The sequence below is a fragment of the Rhinopithecus roxellana genome, chromosome 18 (genome assembly GCF_007565055.1).
Source record: "Rhinopithecus roxellana isolate Shanxi Qingling chromosome 18, ASM756505v1, whole genome shotgun sequence".
NCBI lineage: Eukaryota > Metazoa > Chordata > Mammalia > Primates > Cercopithecidae > Rhinopithecus > Rhinopithecus roxellana.
This window is the reverse complement of record NC_044566.1, coordinates 63,095,344-63,119,904: the sequence shown is the minus strand read 5'-3', so window position 1 is coordinate 63,119,904 and position 24,561 is coordinate 63,095,344. Positions and strand designations below refer to the sequence as shown.

Genomic DNA, 24,561 nt, shown 5'->3' with positions numbered 1-24,561 from the left:
GTATGGTGGCTTTCGCCTGTAGTTCCAGCTACTTGGGAGGCTGAGTCAGGAGAATCACTTGAACTCGAGAGGTGGAGGTTGCAGTGAGCCGAGATCACACCACTGCACTGCAACCTGAGTGACAGAGCGAGACTTCATCTCAAAAAAAAAAAAAAAAAAAAAAGAAGAAAAAGAAGAATATTCCTATTGTAAGACATTCCTGCCATTGTAGAACAGTATGCAATGCAACCTCAAAACATTTTATTTAAACCCAAAAATGGTGGCCATAATAGCAGCTAATGTTTGAGCTCTGACTGCGTGCCAGGTACTGTCCTGTGCTCTTTAAATATCTTAATTGATTTAATGTCCACAATAACTCTGTGAGACAGGTTGTATTATCGCCCCTCTCTTTACATGTGAGGAAACTGAGGCACAGACATTTCATTAATTTGCCCAAAGTCACAGGTAATGAGTAGTAGAGCCTTGGTTTTAACCTAAGCAATCTGTATCCCAAACTTGCGTTGTTTGTTACTACTGTTAACCCAAAAGCATGGAGAATAGAGAACTTACTAAAATTGCTGACTAATTAAAAATTTATGGAAAATAGATTAAAGCTGTAAATGTGAAGGACAAGAGACAAAGCCTGGTAGTTGGGTGAGAGATCAGATCTGAGGACCGTGCATAAATCTGGAATTTCTAAAGGGCAACACCTTGGAAGGAAAAGGAAATTCACCCTGCAGGAGACTGGCCGATGGCAGCTCCAGCTCTGCGGGAAGCCGAGGGTGGGGAGCAAGCCCTCCCCCAGGAACCTTCGACCACAGGCCAGCCCCGCTGCAGCTTCAGAGCTGGAGTCTGTGCTGCCACTGTGCTCTGAAAATCCAATTTAAAATGCTGTAGTGCTTATGGCTACTTAGTCGAATAAAATGTGAAATCATGCACACAAGGAAACAAGCCACCATAAATAAGATCCTTATATTCTAGCGAAAGAGTAAAAATAATATATAATTTTAGACTTAACAATGTTAAAATATTTGTTAAAATTTCTAAGATGACCCATAAAATACATATATATAGTTCCGAACCATAGATGGGAAAATATTGGAATGAGGGGTTAAAAAAATTCAATCAATATAAAGGAAGGAGAAAGAGGGAAAGAAGGAAGGCCAGGAGGGAGATGGGGGAAATTGAAAGAATACAAGAAGATATTAGAAGTGAACTCAAATATGTCACAATGACTGTATACGAACTATACTCTCTAAACTAACTCAAAGATTTAGATGACCAGAGCCAGGCGCAGGGGCTCACACCTGTAATCTCAGCACTTTGGGAGGCTGAGGCGGGTGGATCACCTGAGGTCAGGAGTTCGACACCAGCCTGGCTAACATGGTGAAACCCCGTCTCTACTAAAAGTACAAAAATTAGCCGGGCGTGGTGGTATGTGCCTGTAGTCCCAGCTACTCAGGAGATTGAGGCAGGAGAATCACTTGAACCTGGGAGGCAGAGGTTGCAGTGAGCCAAGATCACACAATTACACTCCAGCCTCGGCAGCAGACTGAGATTCCATCTTGAAAAAGGAATAAAATAAAATAAAATAAAAATTTAAAATATAGATTACCAGGCTGCGTTCACTTATTAAACAGTCAAAAAGTGTTTCAAGTGCATTTTATGCTGTAAAATCTAGCTTTAGATCGTTTCCAAAGTATACTCCTAAAATATAAAAATATTAAAAATGTATAAGTAAAAGGATGGAAAATTAATATTTATACCAAAAAAAAACACTAAACTGAAGAAAGTTCGTGGCATTATAGTTGTAAAACATACCTATTGTGGAATAATGAACAAATACTAAACTACCCTATGTTTAACGTATAGACCTATGTTTAACGTATAGAACTTGGTAAGTTTTGCCATGTGTACAAAGCTGTGAAACATCACCCCATGCAAGGTAACACACATGTCCACCAACCTTCAGAGTTTCCTAGGACCCCTTTGTCATTCCACCTGCCTGCCATTCTCCACCCCCACCCCAAACCCCAGACAACCACTGATCTGTTCTGTCACTAGAGATTAGTTTGTATTTTCTAAAGTTTTATATAAATGGAATCATTTAATATCTATGCTAGTTTTACTGGCTTCTTTCAACATAATTTAGATTCATCCATCTGGTAATAGCCAATTCCCTTTTACTGGTGCATAGAATTCTATTATATAGATATCACTATTTATTTACTTGTTGATGGAAATCGGGGCTTTCCCCCCCAGAATTTGGCTATAATAAGTAAAACCAAATCTTTGTACAAATGTACAATATTTGTACACATCTTGGTATGAACATCTGCTTCCATTTCTCTTGGGTAAATATCTAAGAATGAAGTAGCTAGGTCATGTGGTAGCTACATGTTTAACTTCTTTAAAATTCCAAACTGTTTTCCAAAGTGGTTGTACCATTTTACATTTTCAACAGTAGCATATGACAGTTCCAGTTTCTCCACATTCTTGCCAACCCTTGATATAATCAGTCTTTTTTTATAGACATTCTACTATGTGTGTCATGATACCTCATTGTGGTTTTAATTTGCCTTTTCTGATTAACTAATGATGTTATAATGTTGAGTATCTTTCTATGTGTTTGACAGCTGTGTATGTTCTTGGATAAAATATCCAAATATTTTTCCATTTTTTAAATTGGGTTGTTTTCTTATTATTGAATTTTGAGAGTTTTATATTCTGCATATATTTCTTATGTTTTAAATTACTATAAATTTTATTAATTTACAAAAATAGTGCTTATTTTCCACATATGAAAATACATTTGATAATAGAAAAATTCAAATTCTGCCAAAATATGTTTAAAGAGGTACATTTTGAGCCAATATGAGTGACCATGGCCCAGGCCACACAATCTCAAGAAGTCCTGATAAAGTGGCCAGAGGCAGCCAGATTACAGCTTGATTTTATACATTTCAGGGAGACGGGAATTGCAGGAAAATCATAAATCAACATGAGAACGGTTTACATTGGTTTGGCCTTAAAAACGCCAGACATCTCAAAGCAGAGGGCTGGGGAGATCATAGGTGAGTTTTAGGGATTCTTTAGTTGACATTTGGTTGGGAGAGTTAAGCTAATGTCTAAAACTTGAAATCAGTAGAAAGTAATGTTTGAGTTAAGCTAAGGGGGTTGTGGAAACCAAGGTTCTTAGTATGTAAGTGAAGCCTCATATGTGGCAGTCCTCAGAGAGAATAGATGGAAAATGTCTCTTTGCAGATTTCAAAGCTCTCAGGCTCTCAGGTAATCTCTCCAGATCTGAGAAAGCCTACAAAGGGAGAGGTCTGACTACATTAATGGAACATTAATCTGATGCCAATTATTCCCACAAAAGACAACTTTGCAGGATCATTTCAAAACATGTTAAATAAATATATTGTGGGATAAAATCTTTTTTTACTTCTTTCAGCGTCTGCTATCTGTCATGTCATGCTGTATACCAGAGTGAGGTTGGAAAGTAAGCTACATTATATAGGATTCATAAAACCTGTCTGATGAGATTTTATGGTTTTCAGGGCATGACTCCCCCAGGTCCCTTAGATAGGAATTTGGGCAAGAGAAAAAGAAGATCCTAGTCCTCACATTTAAAAGCTATTATTTTATGTTCCACACAGCTTATTATATTTGTAAGTGGTAGATAATTATAGATTTCTATTATAATATTTTAATATACTTTTTTAAAATTATACTTTAAGTTCTGGGATACATGTGGAGAATGTGCAGGTTTGTTACATAGGTGTACACGTGCCATGGTGGTTTGCTGTACCGATGAACTCATCATCTACGTTAGATATTTCTCCTAATGCTATCCCTCCCCGCGCCCCCACCCCCTGACAGGCCCTGATGTGTGATGTCCGCCCCCCCCCCCCCCCGTGTCCACACATTCTCATTATTCAACTCCCACCTGTGAGTGAGAACATGCGGTATTTGGGTTTCTGTTCGTGTGTAAGTGTGCTGAGAATGATGGTTTCTAGCTCCATCCATGGCCCTGCAAAGGACATGCACTCATCCTTTTTTATGGCTGCATAGTATTCCATGGTGTATATGTCTCACATTTTCTGTATCCAGTCTATCATTGATGGGCATTTGGGTTGATTCCAAGTCTTTGCTATTGTGGATAGTGCTGCAATAAACATACATGTGCATGTGTCTTTTTTTCTTTTTGAGATGGCATCTCACTCTGTCGCCCAGGCTGGAATGTAGTGGCATGATCTTAGTTCACTGCAACCTCTGCCTCCTGGGTTCAAGCGAGTCTCCTGCCTCAGCCTCCTAAGTAGCTGGGATTACAGGTGCGTGCCACCACACCTGGCTAATTTTTTAAATTTTTAGTAGAGATGGGGTTTCACCATGTTGGCCAGGCTGATCTCAAACTCCTGACCTCAGGTGATCCACCCACCTCGGCCTCCCAAAGTGCTGGGATTACAGGCGTGAGCCACCATGCCCAGCCGCATGTATCTTTATAATAGAATAATTGATAATCCTTTGGGTATATACTGGATTTGCTGGGTAAAAGGGTATTTCTGGTTCTAGATCCTTGAGGAATCGCTGTATTGTCTTCCACAATGGTTGAACTAATTTTCAGTCCTACCAGCAGTGTAAAAGCATTCCTATTTCTCCATATCCTCTCCAGAATCTGTTGTTTCCTGACTTTTTAATGATCACCAGTCTAACTGGTATAAGATGGTATCTCATTGTGATTTTGATTTGCATTTTGCTAATGACCAGCTTTTTTTCATGTATTTGTTGGCCGCATAAATGTCTTCTTTTGAGAAGTGTCTGTTCATTTCCTTCACCCACTTTTTGATGTGGTTGTTTGTTTCTTTTCTTGTAAATTTGTTTAAGTTCCTTGTAGATTCTTGATATTAGCCCTTTGTCAGATGGATAAATTGCAAAAAATTTCTCCCGTTCTATAGGTTGCCTGTTCACTCTGAGCTAGTTTCTTTTGCTGTGCAGAAGCTCTTTAGTTTAATTAGATCCCATTTGTCAATTTTGGCTTTTGTTGCCATAGCTTTTGGTGTTTTAGTTGTGAAGTTTTGCCCGTGTCTAGGTCCTGAATAGTATTGCCTGGGTTTTCTTCTAGGGTTTTTATGAGTTTAGGTCTTATGTTTAAGTCTTTAATCTATCTTGAGTTAATTTTTTTTAAGATGTAAGGAAGGGGTCCAGTTTCAGTTTTCTGCATATGGCAGAACCCAACACCATGTATTAAATACGGAATCTTTTCCCCATTGCTTGTTTTTGTCAGGGTTGTCAAAGATCAGATGGTCGTAGATGTGTGGCATTATTTCTGAGGCCTCTGCTCTGTTCTATTGGTCTATATATCTGTTTTGGTACCAATATCATGCTGTTTTGGTTACTGTAGCATTATAGGATAGTTTGAAGTCAGGCAGTGTGATGCCTCCAGCTTTGTTCTTTTTGATTAGGATAGTCTCGGCAATGCAGGCTCTTTTTTGGTTCCATGTCAAATTTAAAGTAGTTTTTTCTAATTCTGTGGAGAAAGACAATGGTAGCTTTATGGGGATAGCATTGAATCTATGAATTACTTTGGGCAGTATGGCCATTTTCACGATACTGATTCTTCCTATCCATGAGCATGGAATGTTCTTCCATTTGTTTGTGTCTTCTCTTATTTCATTGAGCAGTGGTTTGTAGTTCTCCTTGAAGAAGTCCTTCACATCCCTTGTAAGTTGGATTCCTAGGTATTTTATTCTCTTTGTAGCAATTGTGAATGGGAGTTCACTCATGATTTGGCTCTCTATTATTGGTATATAGGAATGCTTGTGACTTTTGCACATTGATTGTGTATCCTGAGACTTTGCTGAAGTTGCTTATCAGCTTATGGAGATTTGGGGTTGAGATGATGGGGTTTTCTAAATATACAATCACGTCATCTGCAGAGACAGTTTGACTTCCTTTCTTCCTGTTTGAATATCCTTTATTTCTTTCTCCTGCCTGATTGCCCTGGCTAGGGCAATACTTCCAAATTTCATATGAAACCAAAAAAGAGCCGAATAGCCAAGACAGTCCTAAGCAAAAAGAGCAAAGCTGGAGACAATCACACTACCTGACTTCAAACTATACTACAAGGCCACAGTGACCTTCCAATATTATGTTGAATAGGAGTGGTGAGAGAGGGTATCCTTGTCTTGTGCCGGGTTTCAAAGGGAATACTTCCAGCTTTTGCCCATTCAGTGTGATACTGGTTGTGGGTTTATCATAAATAGCTTGTAGTACTTTGAGATACGTTCCATAAATACCTACTTTATTGAGAGTTTTTAGCATGAAGAACTGTTGAATTTTATCAAAGGTCTTTTCTGCATTTATTGAAATAATCATGTGGTTTTTGTCATTGATTTTGTTTATGTGATGGATTAGGTTTATTGATTTGCATATGTTGAACCAGCCTTGCATCCCAGGGATAAAGCCGAGTGGATCATGGTGGATAAACTTTTTGATGTTCTGCTGGATTCAGTTTGCCAGTATTTTATTGAGGATTTTCCCATCGATGTTAATCAGGGATATTAGCCTGAAATTTTCTTTTTTTGTTGTGTCTCTGACAGGTTTTGGTATCAGGATGATGCTGGCCTCATAAAATGAGTTAGGGAGGAGTCCTTCTTTTTCTGTTGTTTGGAATAGTTTCAGAAGGAATGGTACCAGCTCCTCTTTGTACCTCTGGTAGAGTTCGACTGTGAATCCATCCGGTCCTGGGCCTGTTTTCGTTGGTAGACTATTACTGCCTCAAATTCAGAACTTGTTATTGGTCTATCAGGGATACGACTTCTTCCTGGTTTAGTCTTGGGAGGGTGTATGTGCCCAGGAATGTATCCATTTCTTCTAGATTTTTAAGTTTATTTGTGTAGAGGTGTTCATAGTATTCTTAGATGGTAGTTTGTGTTTCTGTGGATATCAGTGGTGATATCCCCTTTATCATTTTTTATTGTGTCTAGTTGATTCTTCTCTCTTTTCTTCTTTATTAGTCTGGCTAGTGGTCTATCTAATTTGTTAATCTTTTCAAAAAACAACCAGCTCCTGGATTCATTGATTTTTTTTTTGAAGGGTTTTTTATGTCTCTGTCTCCTTCAGTTCTGCTCTGATCTTAGTTATTTCTTGTCTTCTGCTACCTTTTGAATTTGTTTGCTCTAGCTTCTCTAGTTCTTTTAATTGTGATGTTAGCATGTCAATTTTAGAATTTTCCCAGTTACTCCTGTGGGCATTTAGTGCTATAAATTTCGCTCTAAGCACTGCTTTAGCTGTGTCCCAGAGATTCTGGTACATTGTGTCTTTGTTCCCATTGGTTTCAAAGAACTTACTTATTTTTGCCTTAATTTCATTATTTACCCAGTAGTCATTCAGGAGCAGGTTGTTCAATTTTTATGTAGTTGTGTGGTTTTGAGTGAGTTTCTTTTCTTTTTTTGTTTTGTTTTGTTTTGTTTTGTTTTTGAGATGGAGTATTACTCTTGTTGCCCAGGCGGGAGTGCAATGGTGCGATGTCAGCTCACTGTAACCTCCGCCTCCTGGGTTCCAGTGATTCTCCTGCCTCAGCCTCCCAAGTAGTGTGGATTATAGGCATGTACCACCATGCCCGGTTAATTTTTTATTTTTAGTAGAGATGGAGTTTCTCCATGTTGATCAGGCTGGTCTCGAACACCCTACCTCAGCCTTCCAAAGTGTTGCCTCAGCCTCCCAAAGTGCTGGGATTCACATGCCTCAGCCTCCCAAAGTGCTGGGATTACAGGCTTGAGCCACTGTGCCGGGCCTTGAGTAAGTTTCATAATCCCGAGTTCTAATTTGATTGCACTGTGGTCTAAGAGACTGTTTGTTATTATTTACATTCTTTTGCATTTTCTGAGGAATGTTTTACTTCCAATTATGTGGTCAATTTTAGAATAAGTGTGATGTGGTGCTGAGAAGAATGTATATTCTGTTGATTTTGGGTGGAGCAATCTGTAGATGACTATTAGGTCCGCTTGGTCCAGAGCTAAGTTCAAGTCCTGAATATCCTGGTTAATTTTCTGTCTCATTGATCTGTCTAATATTGACAGTGGGGTGTCAAATCTCCCACTATTATTGTGTGGGAGTCTCAAGTCTCTTTGTAGGTCTCTAAGAACTTACTTTATGAAGCTGGGTGCTCCTGTATTGGGTGCATACATATTTAGAATAGTTAGATCTTGTTGCATTGATCCCGCTACCATTATGTAATGCCCTTCTTTGCCTTTTTTGATCTTTGTTGGTTTAAACTCTGTTTTATCAGAGACTATGATCGCAACCCCTGTTTTGTTTTGGTTTTTTGTTTGTTTGTTTTTTTGCTTGGTAAATATTCCTCCATCCCTTCGTTTTGAGCCTATGTGTGTCTTTGCACATGGGATGGGTCTCCTGAATACAGGACACCAATGAGTCTTGACTCTTTATCTAATTTGCCAATCTGTGTCTTTTAATTGGGGCATTTAGCCCATTTACATTAAAGGTTAATATTATTATGTGTGAATTTGATCCTGTCATTATGATGCTAGCTGGTTATTCTGCCAGTTAGTTGATGCGGTTTCTTCATAGTGTTGATGATCTTTACAATTTGGTGTGTTTTTGCAGTGGCTGGTACCGGTTGTTCCTTTCCATGTTTAATGCTTCCTTCGGGAGCTCTTGTAAGGCAGGCCTGGTGGTGACAAAATCTCTCAGCATTTGCTTGTCTGTAAAGGATTTTATTTCTCCTTCACTTTTGAAGCTTAGTGTGGCTGGATATGAAATTCCGGAAAATCTTTTCCTTAAGAATGTTGAATATTGGCCCCCACTCTCTTCTGGCTGATAGTGTTTCTGCAGAGAGATCTGCTATTAGTCTCATGGGCTTCCCTTTGTGGTTAACCTAACCTTTGTCCGTGGCTGCCATTAACATTTTTTCCTTCATTTCAGTCTTGGTGAATCTGCTAATTATGTGTATTGGGGTTGCTCTTCTTGAGGAGTATCTTAGTGGTATTCTCTATATTTTCTCAATTTGAATGTTGGCCTGTCTTGCTAGGTTGGGGAAGTTCTCCTGGATAATATCCTGAAGAATGTTTCCCAACTTGGTTCATTTCTCACCATCACTTTCAGGTTTTCTCACCATCACAATCAGACACAGGTTTGGTCTTTTCACATAGTCCCATATTTCTTGGTGGCTTTGCTTCTTTTTTCTCTAATCTTATCTTCACCCTCTACTTCATTAAGTTGATCTTCAATCTCTGATATCCTTTTTCCTACTTGATCGATTCGGCTATTGAAACTTGTGTGTTTCACGAAGTTCTTGTGCTGTATTTTTCAGCTCCATCAAGTCATTTATGTTCTCTAAACTGCTTATTCTAGTTAGCAATTCCTCTAACCTTTATTCAAGGTTCTTAGCTTCCTTGCCTTGCCTTCTGAAGCCTACTTCTGTCCGTTCGTCAAACTCATTCTCCATCCAGTTTTGCTCCCTTGCTGATGAGGAGTTGTAATACTTTGGAGGATAAAAGGAATTCTGGTTTTTGGAATTTTGAAGCTTTTTGCCCTGGGTTTTCCTCATCTTTGTAGATTTCTCTACCTTTGGTCTTTGATGTTGGTGACCTTCCGATGGGGTTTTTGTGTGGACGTCCTTTTTGTTGATGTTTTGCTATTTCTTTCTGTTGTTAGTTTTCCTTCTAACAGTCAGTGTCTGGGCTGAGGCTGTGTCCTCTGCTGCAAGTCTGCTAGAGTTTGCTGGAGGTCCACTCCAGACCCTGTTTGTCTGGGTATCACCAGCAGAGGCTGCAGAACAGCAAAAATTACTGCCTGTTTCTTCCTCTGGAAGCTTTGTCCCAGAGGGGCACCCGCCAGATGCCAGCCAGAGCTCTCCTGTATGAGATGTCTGTTGACCCCTGCTGGGAGGTGTCTCCCAGTACAGGAGGCACGGGGGTCAGGGACCAAGTTGAGGAGGCAGTCTGTTCCTTGGCAGAGCTGGAGCGCTGTACCGGGAAATCCACTGCTCTCTTCAAAGCTGGCAGGCAGAAACAACATTGAAGTCTGCTGAAGCTGCGCCCACAGCTGCCCCTTTCCCCAGGGGCTCTGTCTCAGGGAGATGGGAATTCTATTTATAAGCCCCTGACCGTGGCTGCCGCCTTTCTTTCAGAGATGCCCTGCCCAGAGGGGAGGAATCTAGAGAGGCAGTCTGGCTACAGCGGCTTTGCAGCACTGAGGTGGGCTCCGCCCAGTTTGAACTTCCCAGCAGCTTTGTTTACACTGTGAGGGGAAAACCACCTACTCAAGCCTCAGTAATGGCAGATGCCCCTCCCCCCACCAAGCTGGAGGGTCCCAGGCTGACTTCAGAGTGCTGTGCTGGCAGCAAGAATTTCAAGCCAGTGGATCTCAGCTTCCTGGGCTCTGTGGGGGTGGGTTCTGCTTGGTTCCCTGGCTTCAGCCCCCTTTCCCGAGGGGTGGACAGTTCTCTCTTGCTGGTGATCCAGACACCACTGGCATATGAAAAAAGAAACTCCTGCAGCTAGCTCAGTGTCTACCCAAATGGCCACCCAGTTTTGTGCTTGAAACCCGGGGCCCTGGTGGTGGAGGCACCCAAGGGAATCTCCTGGTCTGTGGGTTGTGAAGACCATGGGAAAAGTGCAGTAGCTGGGCTGAATGCACTATTCCTCATGGGACAGTCCCTCATGATTTCTGTTGGCTAGGCAAGGGAGTTCTTAGACCCCTAGCGCTTCCCAGAGGAGGCAGTGCCACTCTCTGCTTCATCTTGCCCTCTGTGGGCAGTATCCACTGTCTAAGCAGTCCCAGTGAGATGAGCCATGTACCTCAGTTGGAAATGGAGAAATCACCTGCCCTCTGTGTTGATCTCGCAGGGAGCTGCAGACCAGAGCTGTTTTATTTATTTATTTATTTTTATTTATTTGTTTTTTTGAGATGGGTTCTCGCTCGATCACCCAGGCTAGAGTGGAGAGGCACGATCTGGGCTCATTGCAATCTCCGCCTCCCGGGTTCAAGTGATTCTCCTGCCTGAGCCTCCTGAGTGGCTGGGACTACAGGTGCCCACCACCACCCCTGGCTACTTTTTGTTTTTCTGTTTTTTTAGTGTTTTTTTTTTTTTGAGACAGAGTCTTGCTCTGTCGCCTGGGCTGGAGTACAGTGGTGCAATCTCGGCTCACTGCAACCTCTGCCTCCCAGGTTCAAGTGATTCTCCTGCCTCAGCCTCCCGAGTAGCTGGGACTACAGGTGTATGCCACTATGCCTCACTTTTTTTTTTTTTTTTTTTTTGTATTTTTAGTATAGACAGGGTTTCACCATGTTGGTTGGCCAGGATGGTCTCGATCTCTTGACCTCGTGATCTGCCTGCCTTGGCCTCCCAAAGTGCTGGGATTATAGGCGTGAGCCACTGTGCCTGGCCATGACCAGGCCATCTTGCCAGCCACCCTACCTTTTCTTTTTGTAATTTTTATATGAGCTAAATGATATGCAGTTTCCTCCCATAGTCTAGGGCTTATTTCACATTCTCCTAACAGTACATCCTGAAGAGGTTATGTTCTTAATTTTAGCTAAGTTTAATTCATGACTTTTTTCTTTTGTACACTCTGTTTTTGGTATTATCTAAAAAATATTTGCAGCCAGAGGCGGTAGTTCACACCTGTAATCCTAGCACTTTGGGAGGCCCAGGCAGATGGATTGCCTGAGCTCAGAAATTCAAGATCAGCCTGGGCAACATGGTGAAACCCAGTCTCTATTAAAATACAAAAAAAAATTAGCTGGGCATGGTGGTGTGAGCTGGTGAATTGGGAGGCTGAGGCAGGAGAATCTCTTGAACCAGGGAGGTGGAAGTTGCAGTGAGCCAAGATCATGCCGTTGCACTGCAGCCTGGGTGACAGAGCAAGACTCCATCTGAAAAACAAACCTGTATAACCCAAAGTCACAAAAATGTTTCCTTTCTTTTCTTCTAAAAGATTCAAATTTGTAGGTTTTACATTTAAGCCTATGATCCACTTGAGTTAGTTTTTGTATATAGTGTGAGGTGTGGCTTGATTTTTTCTTTCTTTTCTTGCTTAAGGATTTGCAACTAGTTTCTGTTTTTTTAAAATAAAGACACTAGTATTTAAAAGAACAAATATTTAACTATACAAACTGCGAAAATGGAGGGTATGCCTGCCTTCTGTTCCCAGGAGTGGGTGGGCAGGGGAAAGGTAAGGGTTTTGAGCGCAACAAGGTCTGTTCAGTGTGGGCTCTGCAGGCTAAGGAGAGGCAGGGCTGAGCAGGCTGGCAGAGTGGTCGGGTGAAGCAGTGGGAAGTGCCCTGGTGGGGTCAGTGGCTCCTGCGGGGGTAAAACAAGGGTCAATAAGATGAGGCAGTCTGGAGGCTTGGGAAAATGTGGCAAGGCCCTGACTCTAAGCGGGGCTGCAGGCTGGGTGTGCGCAGAGGTGCATGGTCCTCCCGGGGCGGCTCCTTGGAGTGTAGGAAGGCCGAAGACACAGAGACATTGCTACACCTACTCCTAGAGCTCCCGCGGTGGCTCTTCAGCTGGGCTGTGGCCGGCATACTTCCTGCAGTAGGGCAGGCGGCGGGCTGAGGGAAGGCTGCTTCTCCTGGAAGACACTGCTGCTGGAGAGTGCAGGCTTCTGAGCGGCCCAGGCCGGGGCACAAAGGCGGGGACCTCTCCATGTCTCCTGATGGGCTTGAAAGCTGATAGCCTTGGTGACGGACCCTGCTTGCTACGCTTGGTGTCTGAGACCTCAAACCAGAGTGTCTCGTCAAATTTTCTTTTTCCCTTGCTGCACTGGCTGAGGGCCTTCAGCAGTGTCTCCCTGGCACAGGGATCTGGGGCCTCGAGGGGAGGTGACGCTTGTACAGGCTCCCCTCTGTGCTCCGGCGGGGTGATTTTCGTGGTCACCAGGCTGCGGACGAGCCGGGGGTGCCGGGCCTTCAAAGCCACCACTTCACGTAGGCCAGGTGAGCCTCAGAAAAGTCTGGCCCAGTGATGCTCAGGAGAGGTGGCCTGTTGGGAAAGCGCCTCCAGGCCTAGGATGCGGGGGTAGTCCCAGTCAGGAGGAGCAGTGGGGACCCAGCGCCTCCCATGGACTTAGACGGCTTTGCAGCCATCCTTGACCTGGGAGCGGAGAAGGGGCCTGAACCGCAGGGCCTGGTGTTTCTGGGATTGGGGCGGAACTATGGCGCGGGGCCAGCCCAGGAACCAGCTCAGATAGCTGCCCATGACAGCAATGCAATGGTCGGGACGTTCCCTTAGAAATTCAGTTTCCGAAGTCTGCGGCCGGGGCCAAGTGTGCTGAGCTTGGCGACCCTTGGAATCAGGATGCCAGAAAGCGCACAAAGCATCGCGCACTGGGCACCCTCTGGCCATAGGGTCCTGCACAGGCCAGGCCAGCGCCTCGAGGAATCTGGGACATCACAGGACACAGCTGCAGCGGGGGAGGGCAGCACCCAGACGACCAGGGCGACCAGGGAAGCTCAAGCCTCCGTCCTTCCCCCTGATGGTCCCAGTCACTTGGCTCTGGGAAGAAGGGCCTAGCAGCTGCCTCTACTTTTGTGGCTGACCTTTAAAGATAGAAGATAGAATTTCTGCCAGGTCCTGAAAACTGCAGATGCTTGTTGACAGAAGGGTGTTCTCTTTGATCAGTGTGAAAATGAACACAGTGCACTTGGATACTCTTTCCAGGAAAAACAATTCATTTACTCATATCAGTAAAGGTGATGTGTGTTTGATTCTTCTAGGATGGATGTTAATGTCACTTTTTGCAATTTTTCTCCTAAGAAAATGGAGAGTCATCAGGTTTTGTTTTAGCACAGGCAATGTTGATTTTATGTGGATTTCCTATCATTTCCAGCCTTCATACATTCCTGAATAGATTGTCTGTCTCTGAACACTAATGTCATTTCTCTTTTTTTGCTTTTATTTATTTTTTAAAATTATTTCAATAGTTTTTGGGAAAAAGGTAATGTTTGGTTATATGTATAAGTTCTTTAGTGATTTCTGAGGTTTTGGTGCACCCTTTACCCAAGCAATGTACACTGCACCCAGTGTGTAGTCTTTCATCCTTCACTCACCTCCCACCCATTCCCCAACGTCCCCAAAGTGCCTTGTATCATTCTTATGCCTTTGCATCCTCATAGCTTAGCTCCCACTTATGAGTGAGAACATAGGATGTTTGGTTTTCCATTCCTGAGTTACTTCACGTAGAATAATGGTCTCCACCTTCATCCAGGTTGCTGTGAATGCCATTATTTCTTTTCTTTGTTAAGACTGATTAGTATTCCGTACTACGTTTGTACCACATATTCTTTATCCACTAGTTAGTTGATGGGCATTTGAGCTGATTCCATATTTTTGCAATTGTGAATTCTGCTGCTCTACGCGTGTATGTGAAAGTAACTTTTTCGTAAAATGATTTCTTTTCCTCTGTGTAGACACCCAATAGTGGGATTGCTGGATCAAATGGTAGTTCTACGTTTAGTTCTTTAAGGAGTCTCCACACTGTTTTCTATAATGGTTTGTACTAGTTTACATTCCCACCAGCAGTATACAAGTGTTCCCTTTTCACCACATCCCCACCGACATCTATTGTTTTTAGATTTTTTGATTATGCCCATTCTTGCAGGAGTAACGTAGGTGTATCGCATTATAGCTTTGATTTGTATCTCCCTGATGATTAATGATGATGACCATTTTTTCATATGTTTGTTGGCTATCTGTGTAGTTGAGAATTGTCTATTCATGTCTTTAACCCACTTTTTGATGAGATTATTTGTTTTTTTCTTGCTGATTTGTTTGACTTTCTCATAGGTTCTGGATATTAGTCCTTTGTCAGATGCATAGTGTGCAAAGATTTTCTCCTACTCTGTGGGTTGTCTGTTCACTCTGCTGATTAAGTTCACTCGCTTTTACTGTGTAGTAGATTTTTAGTTGAATTAAGTCCCAGCTATTTATCTCTGTTTTTATTGCATTTGCTTTTGGCTTCGTGGTCATAAAATCCTTGCCAAAGCCAGTGTCTAGAAGGGTTTTTCTGATATTATCTTCGAGAATTTTTATGGTTTCTTGAATTTTTGTAGATTTAAGTCTTTGATCCATCTTGAGTTGATTATTTTTGTATAAGGTGAGAGATGAGGATCCCATTTCATTCTTCTGCATGTGGCTTGCCAATTAGCACTATTTGTTGAATAGGGTGTCCTTTCTCCACTTTATGTTTTTGTTTGTGTTGTTGAAAATTAGTTGACTGTAGGTATTAGGCTTTATTTCTGGGTTCTATATTCTGTTCCATTGGTCTATAAGCTTATTTTCATATCAGTACCATGCTGTTTTGGTGACTGTATCCTTATAGTATAGTTTGAAGTTAGGTAATGTGATGCCTCCAGATTTGTTCTTTTTGCTTAGCCCTACTTTGTCTGTGCAGACTCTTTTTTGGTTCTATATGACTTTTAGAATTTTTTTTTCTAGTTCTGTGAAGAATGATGGTGGTATTTTGATGGGAATTGCATTGAATTTGTAGATTGCTTTTGGCAGTGTGGTCATTTTCACAATATTGATTCTATCCATCCATGAGCATGGCATGTGTTTCCATTTGTTTGTGTCATCTGTGATTTTTTTTTTTTTTTTGGCAGTGTTTTGTAGTTTTCCTTGTAGAAGTCTTTCACCTCCTTAGTTTGGTGTAATATACTTCTAAGTGTTTGTTTGTTTGTTTGTTTGTTTGTTTTGCAGCTATTGTAAAAGGGATTGAGTTCTTGATTTGATTGTCAGCTTGGTTGCTGTTGTTGTATAGCAGTGCTACTGATGTGTGTATATTGATTTTGTATCCTGAGACATTGCTGAATTCATTTATCAGTTCTAGAGCTTTTAGGATGAGGGTTTGGGTTTTCTAGGTACACCATTATATCACTGGTGAACAGCGACAGTTTGACTTCCTCTTTACTGATCTGGATGCCCTTTATTTCTTTCTCTTGTCTGATTACTCTGGCTTGGACTTCCAGTACTATGTTGAATAGAAGTGGTGAAAGTGGGCATCCTTGACTTGTTCCACTTCTCAGAGGGAATACTTTCGGCTTTTCCCGGTTCAGTATAATGTTGGCTGTGGGATTGTCATAGATGGCTTTTAGTACCTTAAAGTACGTCCTTTCTATGCTGATTTTGCTGAGAGTTTTAATCATAAAGCGATGCTGGATTTTGTCAAATGCTTTTTCTGTGTCTATTGAGATGATCATGTTATTTTTGTTTTTAATTCTGTTTATGTGGTGTATGTATCACATTTATGACTTGCATATGTTAAACCATCCCTGCATCCATAGCATGAAACCCACTTCATCATGGTGGATTACCTTTTTTATATGCTGTTGGATTCCATTAACTAGTATTTTGTTGAGGATTGTTGCATCTATGTTCATTAGGGAAATTGATCTGTAATTTTCATTTTATTTGTGATGTTCTTTCCTGGTTTCAGTATTAGGGTGATACTGGCTTCATAGAATGATTTAGGGAGGATTCCCTCTTTCTCTATCTTTTGAATTCGTGTCAATAGGATTGGTACCAGTTCTTCTTTCAGTGTCACATAGAAATCAACTGTGAACTCGTCTGGTCCTGGACTTTTTCTTGTTGGCAGTTTTTTAATGATCATTTCAATCTTGCTTCTTATTACTGATCTGTTTGGAGTTTTAATTTCTTCCTGGTTTAATCTAGGAAGGTTGTATATTTCCAGGAATTTATTTATCTCCTCTAGGTTTTCTTTGTTTTTCATGTAAAGGTGTTCATAGTAGCTTGGAATGATCTTTTGTATTTTTGTGGTATCAGTTATGGTGTCTCTTGTTTTGTTTCTAATCAAGTTTATTTGGATCTTCCCTCTTCTTTTATTGATTCATCTTGCTAATGGTCTATCAATTTTGTTTATCTTTTCAAAGAACCAGGTTTTTATTTCCTTCATCTTTTGTATTATTTTTGTCTTTCAGTTTTCTTTAGTTCTGCTCTGATCTTTGTTAATTCTTTTCTTCTGCTGGGTTTCAGTTTGGTTAGTTTTTGTTTCTCTAGTTTCTCGAGGTGTGACCTTAGATTGTCTGTCCTCTTTCAGCTTTTCGATGCAGACATTTAATGCTCCAAACTTTCTTTCCTCTTAGAACTGGTTTTGTTGTATCCCAAAGGTTTTAATAAGTTGTATCACTGTTATCATTCTGTTCAAATAATTTTTTAGTTTCCATTTTGATTTCATTGTTGACCCAACGATCATTCAAGAGCAGGTTATTTAATTTCCATGTATTTGCGTGCTTTTGAGGGTTTCTTTTGGAGTTGACTTCCAGTTTTATGCCACTGTGGTTTGAGAGAGTACCTGATATAATTTCGATTTTCTGAAATGTATTGAGACTTCTTTTGTGGCCTATCCTGTGGTCTATCTTGGAGAATGTTCCACGTGCTGATGAATGTACATTCTGCAGTTGTTGGGTAGAATGTTCCATAAATATCTGCAAACTACATTTTATCTAGGATATAGTTTAAGTCCATTGTTACTTTGTTGAGTTTCTGTCCTGATGACCTGTCTGGTGCTGTCAGTGGGGTACTGAAGTCTCCCACTATTATTGTGTTGCCGTCTATCTCATTTTTTTAGGTCTAATAGTAAATGTTTTATAAATTTGGGAGCTGCAGTGTTAGGTGTATATACATTTAGAGTTGTGATATTTTCCTGTTGGACTAGTCCTTTTGTCATTATATAATGTTCCTCTTTGTCTTTTTTAACATTTTGCTTTAAAGTCTGTTTTGTCTGATATAACAATAACTACTCCTGCTCGCTTTTGGTGTCCATTTGCATGGAATATCTTTTTCCACCCTTCTACCTTAAGTTTATGTGAGTCCTTATGTGTTGTTAGATGAGTCTCTTGAAGACAGCAGATACTTGGTTGGTGAATTCTTACCCATTCTTCCATTCTGTATCTTTTAAGTAGAACATTTAGGCTATTTGCATTCAATGTCAGTATTGAGATGTGAGATACTATTCATCATGCTGGTTGTTGCCTGAATACCTTGTTGTTGTTGCTTTTGTCATTGTGTTATTGTTTTATACATCCCGTGAGATTTATGCTTTAAGGTGGTTCTATTTTGATGTATTTTGAGAATTTGTTTCAAGAGTTATAACTCCTTTTAGCAGATCTTGTAGTGCTGCCTGGTAGTGGCAAATTGTGTCAACATCTGTTTGTCTGAAAAAAGACTGTATCTTTCTTTCATTTATGAAGCATAATTTCATTGGATAAAAAAACTCATGGCTAACAATTGTTTTGTTTAAGAAGGCTAAAGGTAGGACCCCATTCCCTTCTGGCTTGTAGGGTTTCTGCTGAAAAATTTGCTGTTAATCTGATAGATTTTCCTTTATAAATTACTTGATACTTTTTCCTGACAACTTTTAAGATTCTTTCCTTTGTCTTCACTTTAAATAACCTGATGACTAGGTGCCTAGGCAATGATCTTTTTGTGATAAATTTCCTGGGTGTTCTTTGAGCTTCTTGTATTCAGCTATCTAGATCTCTAGCAAGACCAGGGAAATTTTCCTTGATTATTCCCTCAAATTTGTTTTCCAAAGTTTCAGATTTCTTTCCTTTCTCAGAAACACCAGTTTTTCTTAGATTTGGTCATTTAACATAATCCCAAACTTCTTGGAGGTTTTGTTCATTTTTTTAAATTCTTTTTTCTTTGTCTTTGTTGAATTGGGTTAATTCAAAAGTCTTGTTTTTGAGCTCTGAATTCCTTTCTTCTGCTTGTTTGATTCTGTTGGTGACACTTTCCAGTGTATTTTGCATTTATCTAAGTGTGTCCTTCATTTTCAGAAGTTGTGATTGTTTTTTATTTATTTATGCTATCTATTACTCTGGAGATTTTTTCATCCATGTCCTGTAACTTTTTTTTTTTAAGTTGGTATTCACCTTTCTCTGGTGCCTCCATGTGTAGCTTCATACTCAAACTTCTGAATTATTTTTCTGGCAATTCAGAGGTTTCTTCTTGGTTTGGCTCAATTGCTAGTGAGCTAGTGTGATCTTTTGGGGGTGTTAAAGAATCTTGTTTTGTCATATTACTGGAATTGTTTTTCTGGTTCCTTCTCATTTGGGTAACCTATGTTGGAGGGAAGATCTGGGGCTCAAGGGCTATTGTTCAGATTCTTTTGTCACGGGGGTGCTCCCTTGATGTGGTGTTCTCCTCCCTTCCTCTAAGGATGGGACTTCCTGAGAGCCGAACTGTAGCTGTTGTTACATTTGTTCTGGGTCTAGCCACCCAGCTGAGCTACCAGGCTCCAGGCTGGTACTGGAGAGTGTCTGCAAAGAGTCCTGTGATGTCATCTGTCTTAAGGTCTGTCAGTCGTGAGTAACGAGCACCTGCCCCAGTGGAGGTAGCAGGGGAGTGAAATGGACTCTGAGAGGGTCCTCGGTTGTAGTTTTGTTTAGTACACTGGCTTAGTGTTGGTTGGCCTCCAGCCAGGAGGCGGCACTTTCAAGAGAGCCTCAGCTGCAGTAGTGTAGGAAGGATACAAGCTTGCCCTAATGCCACCTGGATGATAAGTATTTGGTTTCTTAGGTGGTGGGCAGGGCGCTAGAGCTCCCAAGAGATTGTGTTCTTTGTCTTCAGCTACCAGGGTGGGTAGAGAAAGACAATCAGGTGGGGGCAGATTTAGGCATGTCTGGGCTGAGACTCTCCTTGGTAGAGGGGGCTCCCTGGGGCTGCTGTGCAGGATGGGGGTGTAGTTTCAGGCCAATGGAATTATGTTCCCAGGGGCATTATGGCTGCCTCTGCTGGGTCATGCATGTTGCCAGGGGGAAAGCTGGCAGTGACAGGCCTTACAAGGCCAGTTTCACTCCCACCGTGTCCCCCCAACAGCATGAGAGGGACATGCCCCAGGCTAAAATCCTCCCTGCTGAGAAAGCAAGCGGGACTTTCAGGTTTCACGCCTCCCCACCTGTAGCAGCTTCTGTGCTCCTATCCGTACTCACCTCCTCTCCAGACTCTGTCCAGGAAACTGTGCAAATTGTTTCAAAGTTCAGCTGGAAGTTTCCTTCTCCCTGTGATCTTTCCCCAGTTCCACTGGCACCCCTCCCCCAAGAACCCCTGAGAGACAAAGGCAGAAATGACTTCCCTGGGGTTCGAGAGTGCCCATAGGACTCTTCCACTGCTTCCCCTACCCTTATATTTTGCTCAGCTCTCTAAATTTGTCTTAGCTCCCGATAAGGTCAAATCCTTCTCCTGTGATCTGGTTCTTCAGGCTCCCCAGTGAGGATGTGTGTTTGGGGGCAGTCGCTCCCCTTTCACACTTCGGACACTCAGTTTTTCAGCTGTGTCACGGAGCCCGCAGCAACAAGCCACCTCTTTCAAAGGGTCTGTGGATTCTCTCAGCTTTCCTGGTATGTTCTTCAATAGTTCGTGGAGCAAAAGTTCCCAGTGTGTCTCCATAAGTTGCTCTGTCCATCTGAGTGGGAGCCGTAAGTTAGTCCTGCCTCCCGTCTGCCATTTTCCCTCACTTTCTGATTTCTGTTCTTTTTACTCTTCTTCTGTTTATACTGGGTTTAATTAGCTGATGTCATTTGTTGGAGGTCTTTTGTTAATTATGTATGTGTTTAGCACAGTAAATCTCTCTGTACAAGTTGCTTTAGTTATAGTCCACACATTTTGACACATTCGGTTTTCATCTTCATTGAGTTCAAAATATTTTCAGATTTCCCTTTTGGATTTCTTCTTTGGTCCATGATTATTTGGAAGTGTATTGTTTAGTTTGATCATATTTGGGGTCCTCTTAGGGATCTTTCTATTATTGATCTCTAATTTGTAATTCTAATTTAGTTGGAGAACATACTTTGGATGATTAAAAAAAAAGCAAAAACAAAAACCTATTCCTCCCGTCACAGCACCTCTGACACCACACATGTGGGGTTTCCACACGAAGCAATTCTCCACTTCTCTGTGGACACCACCCAAGTGTCCTACAATTTGATTCAAGTGTAACACTAATTACCCAGAGTTAGCACAGGCCACACAGGTTAAGGGCTCAATCTCACAAGACTGACCCTCACTTTAGGTGCCAACTACAAATAGTATGTGACCCACACTTCTGTCTGACCTGACTACAAATTGGAGGTTCTCACAATCTTCTCCTTAAGTTGAATAATTTATTATAACAGCTCACAGAACTCAGGGAAACATCTTACTTATTTACCAGTTTATTATAAAGGATATGATGAAGGATACATAGAGTCAGTTCCAGAGGGGTCCCGAGTGCAGGAGCTTGTGTCCCACAGAGGAGGGCGCTCCACTGTGTTGATACCTGGGTGCATTTACCAACCTAGAAGCCCGCTGAATCCCATACTTCAGGGATTTTGATAAGGCTTCATCACACAGGCATGACTGATTCTTAACTCAGTCTCCAGCCACGGAGGAAGGGGAGAGAGGGAGCTGAAAGTTCGAAGCTTCTAATCATGGCTTGGTCTTTCGGGTGACCAGCCCCTATCCTGAAACTATCCAGGAGCCACCAAGAGAGTCCGTCATTAGAGCAAATGATGCTTCTGTTACCCAGGAAAATCCAAGGGTTTTAGGAGCTCTGTGTCAGAAATTGGGGTCAGAGACCAAATATATATTTCTTATTATGTCACAGATGACTCGAATCCTTTTAAATTTATTGAGCCTTGTTTTAAGACCTACAACAAGGTCTGCCTTGGTAAACATTTCATGCATACTTAAAAACAGCGTCTACTCTGCTGTTTCTGTGTGGAGTGTTCTACGAATATCATAGGTCAGGTTGGTTGAAGCATTGTCAAGTATTCTATACTCTCACTAATTTTCTCTCTACATGTTGTTTCAGTAGCTGAGAGAGGGCTTGAAATCTCAGACTGTAATTGCAGACTTGTCTGTTTCCTTTGTCAGTTTTATCACCCTTTCCTCCATATATTCTGAATCAGCTCTATAAGGTATATAAAGTTTTAGTTTATCATTTTGATGAATTGGCCACTTTATCATTATGAAATGAACTTCTTTATCCCTGGTAATAATTTTTTCCTTGAAATCTCCTTTTTTCATTGTTAATAGAGCCACTCTAGCTTTCTGTTAGTTTCAGCATGGTATAATCTTTCCGTACTAACCTTTTCATCTATTTTTCTATTTATTTTTAAGTAGGCTTCTTATAGGCCTCATGTAATTAGATCTTACCTTTTTATCCAATCTGCAATCTCAGCCTTTCATGTACATCTGATGTTATTACTGATGTAATTGAGATTAAATTTACCATCTTGCCATATTTTCTATTTAACCCATATGTTCTTTCTTTTCTTTTCCCTCTTTTACTGCCTTCTTTTGGCATTGGATAGTTTTTTATGATTCCATTTATCTCCTTTGTTCATGTATTAGCTATCTGTCTCTTATTTTTGTGTTCTCAGTGGTTGTTTTATCCAGTGGATGTTTCATAATATATGTTATTCGCTTTCAACATTCTAGCTTCAAGTGACATTATATAACTTTGTACATGGTGTAAGAATGTTATAACAGCATATTTCCATCTCTCTCCTGGCATTTGTGGTATTGTTATTAGATATTTTACTTCTACATATATTATGAACCTATACTACATTGTTATTATTATTGATTATCAACACTCGGTTTTCTTTTAAAGAAATTTAAATAATAAAAAGTCTTTTGAGTTGCTCATTTAATTGCTATTTTTAGTATTTTTTATTTCTTTGTGTAGATCCACATTTCTATCTGGTATCATTTTTCTTCTGTCTGAAGGACTTCCTTTAACATTTATTGTAGTGGAGGTTTGCTGGTGGTGAATTCTTTTGGATTTTGTTCACCTGTACTTTTGATAAATATTTTTGCTTTGTTCAGAATCCAAGTTGATATTTTTTTCTTTAAATATTTAAAGATGCTGCTTTGTTTATGTCTATCTTGAATGATGTCTAGTGGAAAATCTGCTGTTATTCTTATCTTTGGGTCTTTGTACATAATGTGTCTTTTCTTCTGGCTGCTTTAAAGATGTTCTGTTTTTCATGGGTTTTGAGCAGTTTGATTACAGTATGCCTTGATGTTGTTTTCTTCGTGTTTTTGTGCTTGAAGTTTGTTGAGATTTTTGGATCTGTTTTATATGCTTTTCATCAAATTTGGGGTGTTTTGCCCATTGTTTTTTCAAATATTTTCAGTCCTAGTTCTTCCTCTTCAGGGACTCCAATTACACATATATTAGGCCTCTTGAAGTTGCCCTACAGCTCCTGTTCAAAGTGATATTCTGTTCATTTCTTTGAGTATTTCTTCTCTCTGTGTTTCATTCTGGATAGTTTCGATTGCTATATCCTCACTACTTTTCCTTTCTCTTTCTTTTTCTTAAAATAACGTTTATTTATTAACTCACAGTTCTGTAGGTTAGACATTCAGATGTGGCTTAACTTGAATTCTCTGCTTAAATTATCACAAGGCTGATACGAAGATGTCCGCCAGGCTGAGTTCTTGACTGGAGGCTCTGGAGAATGTTTGCTTTTAAAGTCATTTAGGTTGTTGGTAGAATCTAGCTCATGTGCTTGTAGTACTAGAGTTTTTGTTTCCTTGCTGGCTATCAGTCAGGGACCACGTTCAGCTCATAGGGCCACCCACATGCCTTGCTATGTGCCCCCCTTTATCTTCAAAGCAGTAATAGTGTGTTGAATCCTTCTCAGACTTCAAATCTCTGACTTGCAGCTCTATGACCAGCTGGAGAAAACTCTGCTTTTAGTAGACTTACTTAATTAGGCCAGACTCACCCAAGATAATCTTCCTCTTAATACATAATATAATATAGTCATGAGAGTGGTGTCTCTTCATGTGCATGGTTGTTATGCAGTTGTTTTAGTCCACTTGGGCTGCTGTAACAAATACCATAGATTGGGTGACTTAAACAATAGAATTTTTTTCTCATGATTCTGGAGGCTAAGAAATCCAAGAGCAAGGTGCTGACTGATTTGTTTCTGGTGAGGGTCCTCTTCTTTGTTTGCAGATGAATATATTTTTGCCATAGCCTTACATGTGGGAGAGACAGATTATTGCTCTCATATTTCTTCTTATAAGAGCACTAATCCCATTCATGAGGGCCCCACTCTCAGGACCTAATCACCTCTGAAAGGCCCCACTTACAGATGTCATCACATTGGGAAATAGGGCTTCCATATATAACTCTTGAGAGCACACAGTCAGTCAGTTCATAGCAGCAGGGTGTGGACATGAAAAGGCAGTCACTGAAGGCAAGTGACTAGGGTCTTGCCACCACAGGTGGATTTCGAGTCCTAAAGAATGGCAACTTGGAAATGCTACATAACCATGGTGGAGCTGGGAGGGACAGTTTTTCTTTTTCCAGGATCTTCATTTCTTTTTGATGATGATGCTTCTTTTTTCAGATTACTGAATATCAGAGAAAATCAACTGAAATGGTTAGTGCCTCCATCAGGCCTTTGGGCCTTCAAATGACATCTGGCCTAGGAGAAGCTTTCTGGGTGGCTCATTTAAGGAGAGTTTCTCTCCCCTCCTGGACTGTAAATTGAATCATGGCAGGAACTGTCTTTTCTGTCATCTCTCCCATCCCCAAAACA

The 24,561-nt window shown here is 40.9% G+C and overlaps 1 protein-coding gene across 2 annotated transcripts in view; it reads left to right on the top strand.

The window, feature by feature from the left end:
* The window catches only part of MTUS2 (microtubule associated scaffold protein 2), a 454,130-nt gene that overhangs the window by 276,842 nt on the left and 152,727 nt on the right, over positions 1-24,561 (top strand). The window lies entirely within an intron of this gene.